The sequence below is a fragment of the Manacus candei genome, unplaced genomic scaffold, assembly GCF_025592945.1.
Source record: "Manacus candei isolate 608988 ecotype Guabito, Panama unplaced genomic scaffold, ASM2559294v1 h1tg000078l, whole genome shotgun sequence".
NCBI lineage: Eukaryota > Metazoa > Chordata > Aves > Passeriformes > Pipridae > Manacus > Manacus candei.
Window position 1 is genome coordinate 1,304,777 of NW_026138126.1, and position 11,159 is coordinate 1,315,935.

Sequence of the window (11,159 nt, forward strand, 5' to 3'; positions counted from 1 at the left end):
ACATTATTAGACCCTGCCTTGCTCTGCTGTTGTATGTTTTAAACAGTGAAGGCTACCAACTGGCTGGAGCACAGTCTGGTTCCTCCTGGGCTCTGTCATGCTCCCCATCACCTCGTGTCCTCAGGGGAGTCTGAAACCCTGAAAGTTTATTTCTACTTCTGTTTTCCCACCTTTACTATGCAATTCATGCAATTTGTGCTGGGGGGGGGCTGGAATAACACCCATCACAGGACACAGACTGCATGGGTGAGGTGTAAGAGGAAATCTGGGAGATGGTTCTTGCCCCAGTAATTATCATAGAAACCTAGACTGGTTTGGATTGGGAGGGATCTTAAAGCCCATTTTGTTCCAACCCTTGCCATGGGCAGGGACACCTTCCACTAGCCCAGGTTGCTCCAAGCCCCATCCAACCTGGCCTTGGACACTTCCAGGGATGGGGCAGCCACAGCTTCTCTGGGCAACCTGTTCCAGGGCCTCATCACCCTCACAGGGAAGAATTTCTTCCTAATATCTAATCTAAATCTCCCTTCTTTCAGCTTAAAGCCATTAATCAAAGTTAATGATTTTTCCCTACTAGACAGAGTGACTGGGAGGATGAAACATTCATCTTTAAATCACAATTTGGAGTTGTACATTTTAAATACTGAGATTTTAAACTGCCTATTTACTTACTTAGGTGCTTATTTACAGTTAAAAATGGTCAAAGACCATCAGTGAGGCCTTGGGCTGGTCTCCCCAGTCACATCTGGAGCCATTTGCCAGGTTTTCTTCTGCAAAGCCTGGACACAAGACAATGGTGGCCTCAAAAATTGTGCATCCTATGAGCCACCATGAGAATAAACTGCCTGATGGGGCAAAAACTCAGTCTCATCTTGGGCTGCTGTGTTTCCCTGTGACAGGTAAAGGGAAGCAAGTGGGGGAGGCAAGAGGGTTGGGCAGGAATTCTGCCCTGTTCCACCATGACATGAGGGTACTGAGATCAGCACTGTGGGTCCATGAGGATACATCTGGGTGACAGAAACATCTGTAGTGTCACAGAACCACAGAATATACCAAGTTGGAAGGATCCCACAAGGATCATCCAGTCCAACCCTCAGCCCTGCACAGGCCCACCCCCAAGAGTCACACCCTGTGCCCCAGAGGATCATCCAAATGCTCCTTGAGCTCTGGCAGCCTTGGGGCTGTGCCCACTGCCCTGGGGAGCCTGGGCAGTGCCCAACCACCTCTGGGGAAGAACCTTTTCCTGAGATCCAACCTGACCCTGCCCTGGCACAGCTCCAGCCATTCCCTGGGTTCTGTCCCTGGTCCCCCCAGAGCAGAGCTCAGTCCCTGCCCCTCCTCTGCCCCTGCCCAGGCAGTTGGAACTGCAGTGAGGTCTCCCCTCAGTCTCCTCTTGTCCAGCTGAACACCCCAAGTGCCCTCAGTGTCCTCCCACGGCTTCAAATCAAGGCCCTTCCCCATCCTCGTGGCCTCCTTTGGACGCTCTCCAATGGCTCAATCCCTTCCTTTCACTGTGTCCCCCCCAAACTGCCCCAATGTTGAGGTGAGGCCGCCCCAGAGCAGAGCAGAGCGGGACAATCCCCTCCCTGGTGCCCCAGGACAGGGTTGTCCCTCCTGGCTGCCAGGGCCCTGCTGACTCAGGGACAACTGGCACCACCAGGACCCCCAGGCTGTGGCACAGAGGGCAGAGTCACAGCAAGGCACAGCCCAGTGCTGCGGGTGCTGTTCTAAGCCCGCTCCCCCAGGGCTGTGGGAAGTGAGCTGGAAAAGGGAGACGGCGAAAGGAAAGCCGGGCGTGCTGCACCCCTCTCCTAAGTCAGCATTTTTCAGCATCTACTAAAGCTCGAGATTCCAGCCTTTAAATCCTGTCACAGCTCCAAGGTCGGCGGGCAGAGAGCTGCTCAGCTGAAGTGTATTTTCTCCCGGCCTTCACACTACTAACTTTCCTTGTTTTCCGGCTGTTGAACCCGCTTCCTCAAGGCTGTCGTTGTTCCCGTCCTTCCTCCGCCCCTCCGCGACCCCGCGCTGTGGGAGCCGGGCCGGTGCCCTCCCTCCCCTCCGCCCGTCCCCCTCATTCCCGGCTCCTCAGCATCCCCCGGAACAGGAGCCGGGAGGGAGCCGCAGGCGCCAAGACCTCGCGGCCTTGACCTTGGGGGGAAGGAGCAGCGCAAGTCAGGAATTACAGCTGCAAAATTCCTGCGAGCCGGGCTGGGGGAAGGGCCCGGCTGCGATTCCTCCCCGCACACAGCAGGGAAAACGTGGCCCCTTCCCAGCGGCGCTTCCCTGCCGAGACCCCCGTGGCCCGTGTCCCGCAGGAGAAGATCCCGGAGCAAGGAGGACAGAGCTGGAGACTCTGCGGCCGCTTCCACGCGTTTCAAGTTTTCCATAACCTCACTTTGCAGCCACCGGACAATGCCGAGGAGCCCAGACCGGCCGGGAGGGCCCAGCAGGACACGGGGGATGGAGGGGCCGCGGGCAGGTCCCCGGGCACGGCGTGACCTCTCCGGTCTCGTGCCTCCCTCGGTTGGGCCGCTTCCGATCCGCTCCTTCCCAAGGAATTCGTTGTCCTTGGCAGGCACAGCGGGGGCGGCTGACGCTCCCGGATCCCTGTGCCAAGGTGGCTTTCGCCGCGTGAACCCGTGGGCCGGGCCCGGGCGGGATGAGGGACTTTGGGAATGATGCCGCCCGAGCCATCGATGTCTCCTCTTCCCACCCCAAAAACACACGGGAAGGAAGGGGCTGGGAGGGGGGTTAAAATCCGAGCTGAGATAAAGCAAAAAGAGAAGAAAGAGCAAAGCGGATGACAACTGTTACTAATTTCAACATCGGGGCTGCAGACAGAATTCCCTGAAAGCCCGACTCCTTGGCCGGCTCCAGAGGCAGCGTTATGGGAAGGTAATAGGAAGCAGATGGGCTCTGCTCGGGGCCAAGAGGAAGGTTCAAGGTGCCTCCTAGTGCAGAGAAGAGGAATTTAACTGCTTTTAAAGATGCAGGGCCCGGCGGCTTCCAGGTTTCTCATCCAACTTTTGCAAATTATGAGCTCAGGTGTCCTTTCCCCCCTCCCCTCTTTTTTTTTTTTTTTTTTTAAGACAGAGAAATAAATACAAACACAGATTTCTGCTTCCATCTCCCCCCTTGGGGGGGAAATACTTGCCAGGCACCCCCTCAGCCCTTCCAGTGACATCTTCCAGATATGCAGTGACAGGGAGCAGCGGGAACATTGAGAGAGTAATGGAAACAGGGGAGCACTGAGAAAGCAGTGGGAGAAGTGGGAGAACAGAGAGCAGCACCCCAGTGGGAGAAATGGGAGAAGTGGGAGCAGCACCCCAGTGGGAGCACTGGGAGCAGTGGGAAGGGTGAGAGAGTAATGGAAACAGTGGGAGCAGTGAGAGAGCAGTGGGAGTAGGGGGGAAGGGTGGGAATAGTGACAATAGTGAGAAATCAGTGGGAAAAGTGGGATAATTGAGAGCAGCACCCCAGTGGGAGCACTGGGAAGCAGCGGGAGGTGGGAGCAACACCCCAGTGAGAGCAGTGGGAGCAGGACCCCACAGCTGCACCACCTCACCCCAACAGCATTTCTGAGCTGTGTTATTTTAATGAATGTGTTAATGAAGAAATAAAAATCACCAGCCCTCAAGGTTAATTTTTTTTCTTCTCTAAAATGGGGAACGGCCCCCCTCATAACCACACTGGGATTATTGGAGTTATTGTGATGTCACATCCCACACTGTGGTCACCTTCAGTCCCAGCTGCCCTTGACCCTCCTGGGGGCTGAGCAGAACTTCACCCCCTACAGAGGCAGCAATAGAACTTCACCCCCTACAGAGGCCATAATGAACAGCTCCTACAAACAGTACTGCAGGGATTTCTACTCCTCCAGCCATTCCAACCTGGGAGTTGTCCTACCAGTTCAAAATTTATCACTGGGGGGAAGAGCTGTGAACACATGGTTTGTTCCATGGGCCTTATGGAAACTAAAATGGAGTGGGAACTGAGATATGGGCTCAGGGGCCATGCCAGTGCAATGAGGGGCACTTGGCAGCAGCACTGACAGGCTTTTCAGATTACTCACTACTCACATATCCCCTGCTCTGCACAGTGGGCTCTTACGCACTGCCTGGTGCCATAGCTGCTCACCACAGACACACAACAAACCTCACAGTGCCTGTAGCTCCTGAATGCTGATCTTAAAGTCATGTTTTCTGATAAAACACCCCCCTTCTCACCTGCTGTTGCTGCTTCATGAAGGCCCACAAGTTTTGGCCATAAATCTCAGCTGAAATCTATTTTCAGCCTTTCAGTGAAGAAATTTTCCCTGATATCCAATCTAAACTTCCCCTGGGGCAACTTGAGGCTGTGTCTTCTTGTCCCATAACTTGTTACCTGGGAGAAGGGACCAACTCCCACCTGGCTCCCCCCTCCTGTCAGGGAGTTGCAGAGAGTAAGAAGGTCCCCCTGAGCCTCCTTTACTCCAGGCTGAGCCCCCCCAGGTCCCTCAGCTGCTCCTCATCAGACTTGTGCTCCACAAGCACAGAATCAAAGATTTGTGCATAGAATCACAGAATATCCTGAGCTGGAAGGGACCCACTAGGATCATCAGCCCAACCCCTGGCCCTGCACAGACACCCCAACAATCCCCCCCTGTCCCTCAGAGCGTTGTCCAAACGCTCCTGGAGCTCTGGCAGCCTTGGGGCCGTGCCCACTGCCCTGGGGAGCCTGGGCAGTGCCCCAGCACCCTGTGGGGGAAGAACCTTTCCCTGAGATCCATCCCAACCCCCCTGGCACAGCTCCAGCCCTTCCCTGGGTCCTGTCCCTGGTCCCAGAGCAGAGCTCAGTCCCTGCCCCTCCGCCTCCCCTCGGCAGGAGCTGCAGCCCCCGAGGAGTCTCCCCTCAGTCTCCTTTGCTCCAGCTGAACCAGCTGAGTGCCCTCAGCTGCTCCTCAGACCTGTTCCCATCCCTGTGTCGCTCCTTTGGACACTCCCCAACAGTTTTAGATCCTTCTGACACTGTGGTCCCCAAGCTGCCCCCAGAACTCAAGGTGAGGCCACCCTAGGTCAGAGCAAAGCATGACAATCCCCTCCCTCAACCGACCAGCAATGCTTGAAACTGCTCCTAAATCACATCTCCCCATTTCTCCATCCCTTCCACCGCTCACCTCCTCGACTCTGCTCACCCCAGGGAATGGCACAAGGCAGGTCCCTCAGTTGCTGAGGCAGTTTTATGTTTGCTGAGGGCTGGGGGTTCTCACCCTCTGTACTCCCGTGAGGCGGTGGGTGTTTCATGGTGTGCAGTCCCCACCCCAGCTCCCAGCTCCTGGCAGGTTCTTGCACGTTCCTGAGGACACAATAAACAGCCCTGCTCCCCCTTCACTCTGCTCCTCCCGCGGCACGGGGTCAGCAGTGGATGCAAAGCTTCCCGAGACCTCCCTGGCTTTCAGCAAGAGAATGTCCTGGTATTCCTGACAAAATATTTGGCTGGATTGCCAAGTCCAAAACATGCTGAGTTGCAGATGGCAGAAGTCATCTTTTTGCAGTCATCTTGCCAGCACGACAGGACTTCCACTGGGAAGTCAGTTCTCAGCTCTAGAGTAGCACTATGGGTTAAACCCACAGAAATCAGCATTAACCGTGCAGGTCATGCTGGGAGCATCTGCAAACTGCGAGAAATGGGTTAAAGTCACAGGTCTGCAGAACAGAAAACAAAGGATTGAACCGTAATCTGCTTTGCTGCTCCAAGCGTGGCCTCTCTGGGGGCACGGCGAGCAAAGAATTAGAAACATGTAGTTATCACTGTTCAGCAGAACACAACAGCCTCCAGCCACGAGACTGCTTTTGCCTGCACAGCAACCCTTTCGGATTCCCTCACCATCCCTCACGTTGCTTGTGATCCCAATCCCACACTGGACAAGGGCTTTGCCTTTCCCTTCCTTGCTAGTTGAGAGGGGACCCACAACACTCCTGCAGCCCACCTTGCTCATAAGGGCTGTTTCACCTCACCCTGAGAGCAGTTTTTTGCAGACACCCGTCCCAGCCACTGTGGGGTCCAGTTTAGAGTTTGCCAGAAGGAGAGATGCTGCTTTCACACTGTTAAAATCAGCTCCAACCCCATCCAAAGGTGCCAACTAGGCAATGTGGGAAATCCAGACTGACGCTGCCAGTCTGAACCTGAGGAGTGAGGGGTCTGATCCGGGGTGTTCACCCCCCTGCCAGCACTCCGGTGCCAGCCTGGGTGAACACCTTCCCTGCCTTCAGACCACCAGCTCCCTCTCCCAGGCTCTCTGTGCCGCCCCAGCTGGGCCCTGCTGTGCTCAAGTCGGGCACACCCTCCATCCCTTTGTACAACAACTTCACAGGGGTTTGGGCTCCCTCCAGCACTGTGTGGGAGTAGTTTTTTTTCTAAAACACGAAAATTGTTTTACAGTCAAGTCTGTTCAGTGATCTGAGTGAGAAAAGGACTGAATTAGCCCCTTGCTCCTCTCCAAAATCCAGCAGGGTCTTTAATTTTGGCAGCAAAGGGGCAAAAGAAGCCCATGACCAAGTGAGGGCATGTGAGTGGAGAGCTGAGAGCACCGACCTTGCTCTGACACCGCCTGCTTTGCTTTCTGGAAATCCTATCTCTGTGTTACATAAGGATCTGGCCCTATCTGAAAGCTGGGGTCATTGCACTGCTCCAAGTGTGGTAAAATGCTCGGAGGTCCTCAACAGGAAAGTGGGAGAGAAGTGCCAGCTGGGATCACCCGCAGGGAAGGGTGTCAGGCACGAGGGTAAGCCTTGATGGAGCTGCTGAACCAGCCAGCTCCAGGCAGAAGGAAGGTGGCCACCAAGCAGCCCAGAGCTCCCAGCCTTGGACTTCTTTAGCTTTAAGGAGATGACTCCACCAAGCAGGTCCACTTTCAGACGGGACTTATGCAATAGTTTGGAGCTGCTCCATGTGACCCAGACTTGCTGGACCTCTGCCACCACTCTCCTTGCTGGCTCCAGCCAGGCACAAACAGCACAATTACAAAGAGGACCTAGCAGTCATTAACAGAAAGTGCATCTCGCCCCACCAAACACACACATGGACTGTGCATGGAAGTACACGTGTCATCCACGTGCAAACAGGGCATGGCTGCAGCTGTTTGTGTGTGGCTGTGCACATGGATACACACTGTGCACATGGATACACACTGTCTGCATGTGGGTTCATGTGATCTGCACATGGATGCATGTTATCTGCACATGGACAGATTATCTGTACATGGATACACACTATGTGCACATGGCTGCGTGTTATCCGCACATGGATATATGCTATGTGCATGTGGACACATTATCTGCATATGGATACATATTATCTGCATGTGGATACACACTGTACATGGATACACACTATCTGTTCATGTAAATATGTTTTCTGCACACGAGTACACACCACCTGCATGTGGACACACACTATGTGCACATGGGTACACACTGCATGAGGATACACGTTACCTGCAGGCACGTCTGTGGCTGATGCCCACGCACCTCTGTGTGCCATCACGCACTGCCAATACCTGTGGATATGCCATGTGCAAATGCCATTTTTATATCTGACATCTCCATGTCTCCGTGGCTGCCTTCTACCTTCTTAACCGCTCCTTCTCTCTGTGGGGTTCAGCACAGCCAGGAGAGAAGCCCCATCTCCTGGGACTCCACACGAGCAGCTCTCCCCGTGCTCCTACCGCTTTCCCCAGCACGGAGCAAGCAACATAGTTCCAAGCTCTGATGGGCTTGGAACGCCAGGAAACTGCCCCAGGCTCTGGGAAAGGCCAGGAGCACTCCCACCTCGGGAGGGAAGGGAAGGCAGGCAGGGAAGCAGCCTCAGCCATCTGCATCCCGGCAGGGCTGGCTGCCGCAGCTCCCCTCCAGCAGTCCCGGTGCTTACACAACTCAGCAATGCACGGCGCTGAGCCCGGGGGTTGCAGAAAGACAAACACCCTCCCGTGCCAAAACCCAGCTCCACTCACCTGCCCAACCACCACCGGCCCTCCCCAGGAGGGATCTGCTCTGAGGAAGGGACGTGCTGCTGGTCCCAGTTGAGGCAGTAGCAGGTTTCATACAGTTACAGCTCACAGAGACCTGTCCCAGCCCACACACACCAAAATTTGCATCCTAAATTTGACTCTTCATCAGCCTGGGCATAGGGCAGGGCCATACCCTACACAGAGAATCAAAGAATCATAGAATGGTTTGGATTGGAAGGGACCTTAAAGATCATCTCCTTTCACCTGCCATGGGCAGGGACACCTTCCACTAGCCCAGGTTGCTCCAGGCCCCATCCAACCTGGCCTTGGACACTTCCAGGGATGGGGCAGCCACAGCTTCTCTGGGCAACATCTGTAGTGCTGTGCTGAGACCCTCTGACAAAGACATGTCTGGTCATCAGACTGGAAGTGCTACAGAGCAGGACGAAGCCCCATTACAGTCGCTCTCATCACCTAAGAAGAGCATCTGAGGTGGCTTCTGCTACCCAGAGGGGCTGTAAGAAGCACCATGGGAGCTGCAGTGAGCACTGGGATCAGCAGCTCTTTCTACCACTACCATGGCCCAGCATCATCTAACTCTGCACCCAGCAAGAGCCCAGTCCTGGACAGGGGAAGGGATCCACAGCACTGCCCGTCTCCAGCTCCCCTTGTGCTGATTTGGTCCTGCCAGGCTGAATCAAAGTGAGGTTGGAAGGGACTTAAGGGGGTCACTGATCCCAGCCCACTCTCAGAACAGGGTTAAGTTTGACATTAGATCAGGATCACCCAACCCAGGCTGTCTCAGGGGGTCACTGAAGTGGAGGAAATGCTGTGAGCTGTGGAGTGGGACTCTAAAGCAGTAAAGCCGGTTTGGACCTCACTGTCCTTCCTGGAAATCAAAACCACTCAGAGAAGTGACAGCATGGTGACACAGAGACAGGGAGAGCAGCTCTAGATGGCCAGAGAGTTGGCTTGTTCTGATGTGCTGTGCCTGCTTGGCTCTGTGCTTCCCCAGGGCTGAGACTCCCCCTCAGGCAGCACCAGCCTCCTGGGGCAGCGAGAGCCCAACAAACACACGGCTCAGCTCTGCCCTGGCCATCCCCATGGCCTCCCACCTTTCAGTCTCCCTGTGAGGTGAATGTCACTGGCTTTATTCCACAGCAGGACAAACCAAGGAGAAGTGATTTGGTGACACGGCCAAGCAGGTGGTCTGTGCAAGACCATGGGAACCCCATGAAACCACCCCGGGGTCCCCTTTGTGAAGGGCAGGACTTGAGGAAACAGCCTGAAGCTGTGTCAGGGGTGTTTAGGTTGGATCTCAGGGAAAGGTTCTTCCCCCACAGGGTGCTGGGGCACTGCCCAGGCTCCCCAGGGCAGTGGGCACGGCCCCAAGGCTGCCAGAGCTCCAGGAGCGTTTGGACAACGCTCTGAGGGACAGGGTGGGATTGTTGGGGTGTCTGTGCAGGGCCAGGAGTTGGACTGATTATCCTTGTGGATCCCTTCTAACTCAGCATATTCCATGATTCTATGACAGTGGGCACCCACAGACCCCAAAACACATTGCCACATGCCAGGGGAGCTCTGCAGGGAGAGGGTGCACCCTGTGGGATGAAGCCTTGCAGACCTCATCGGGTGTGGACTCCCTCCAGCCCTCACAGATCTGCAGACCGTTTCCAGGCCCCCGCTCCCTGAAGTCTCCTAAACTCTGAGATCTGCTGTGCAGAGAGTTTACGGGCCCTTTTTCCCTCCCTGCAGGTTCTCTGCTCTGGGAAACACATGGCCCAGCTGGTTTGGGTTTGGTGGGGTAGGACACAGTGCAGCAGAAAATATGCCGACTCACGAGCACATGTGGCTTCCCCGCGAGGAAACTGCAGCCCAAAAAGCCACCAAGTGCTTTTCCCTGTGCCCAGATGGGGAGGAGCTCCTTTGATCATGGCCAGGGAATGAAGAGCCACCAACCCTGATAGGACTGAGCTCATCTTTCCACTTTTGTTTTAACTGAAGCCTCCTCAGAGTGAGTCTTGGTCCTGTTGAGGTCACAACTCCCACAGTGGGAGGTCAGGATTTCACCTGCAAGTTCAGCTCAGCTGGGTTCAACGTTTAGGAGTGTTTGAGTTCAGGAATAGATTCATTTTAACTCATTTTCCCTTTAAGAGTAGGAAACACAACATCAATAACAGTGGATTGGGGTGATGGCTGCCCCATCCCTGGAAGTGTCCAAGGCCAGGTTGGACGGGGCTTGGAGCAACTTGGGATACAGGAAGGTGTCCCTGCCCATGGCAGGGGGTGGGATGAAATGAACCTTAAGGTCCCTTCCAACCCAACCATTCCATGATTCTGTGAAACACACTGGAACAGTCAATCATGGAATACCCCAAGGCCTGGGAGGATACAGAAGGTAAGAGAGCAGCAGCAACGAAGGAAGTGGATGGAGGCCCTGCACTTCACACATGCCACTGACTTTGCTCCACTCAAGTCAGATGGAGCTAAAATATTCTGACAGAGTTTCTCCATGGAGAATCTCCCAAGTCCTGAATTTGTTGCAGACTTAACTGAAGGCACTCACAGTAACCAAGATGGGAAAACTTGCTTTCATGATCTCCCTTTAAACCTCCTTCAGTGTTGGAAAATGGGTCTGTATCCAGGCTGGTGGTTTTCCATGTTTCTCACTCGGCAGTCTCTGCATGAGATCCCACCTTACAGATTCCCAGAAATGTTTGTCACTACTTGCCCTGCAAACACGGGGTCAAGTGAAGATCTTTCTGGCTTGCATATCTCCAGCACATCTGAGCTGACATCATCCCATCACCAGTGAATTGTTTCTTAAAACTTGACGAATTTGGTCCCAATTCTGTTTGTTTTAAGTTAATTTGTGTTAAGTAGAGATCTAGGCAGGACAGGACGTGACAAACACATCCTGTGGTGCTTCTGGCTTGGAACGAACTAATTGCTGGAAACTTGGCAAGAAAAGTGGTTTTTGGAGTTGGGGGTTTCAGATAAGCTTTAGATAAATGTTTGCATCCCCTGGGTGGGCCTGATGCAACCTATGGAGCCTTCCATGGACCTGCTCCTCCTGTCAGTGGAGCCCAAGCTGTCCCTGGACCAGGGCTCCACGTGATGATAAGGACAGTCCCTCCTCTCCAACAGTCCCTGGGTGGCCTGGAGCCATCAG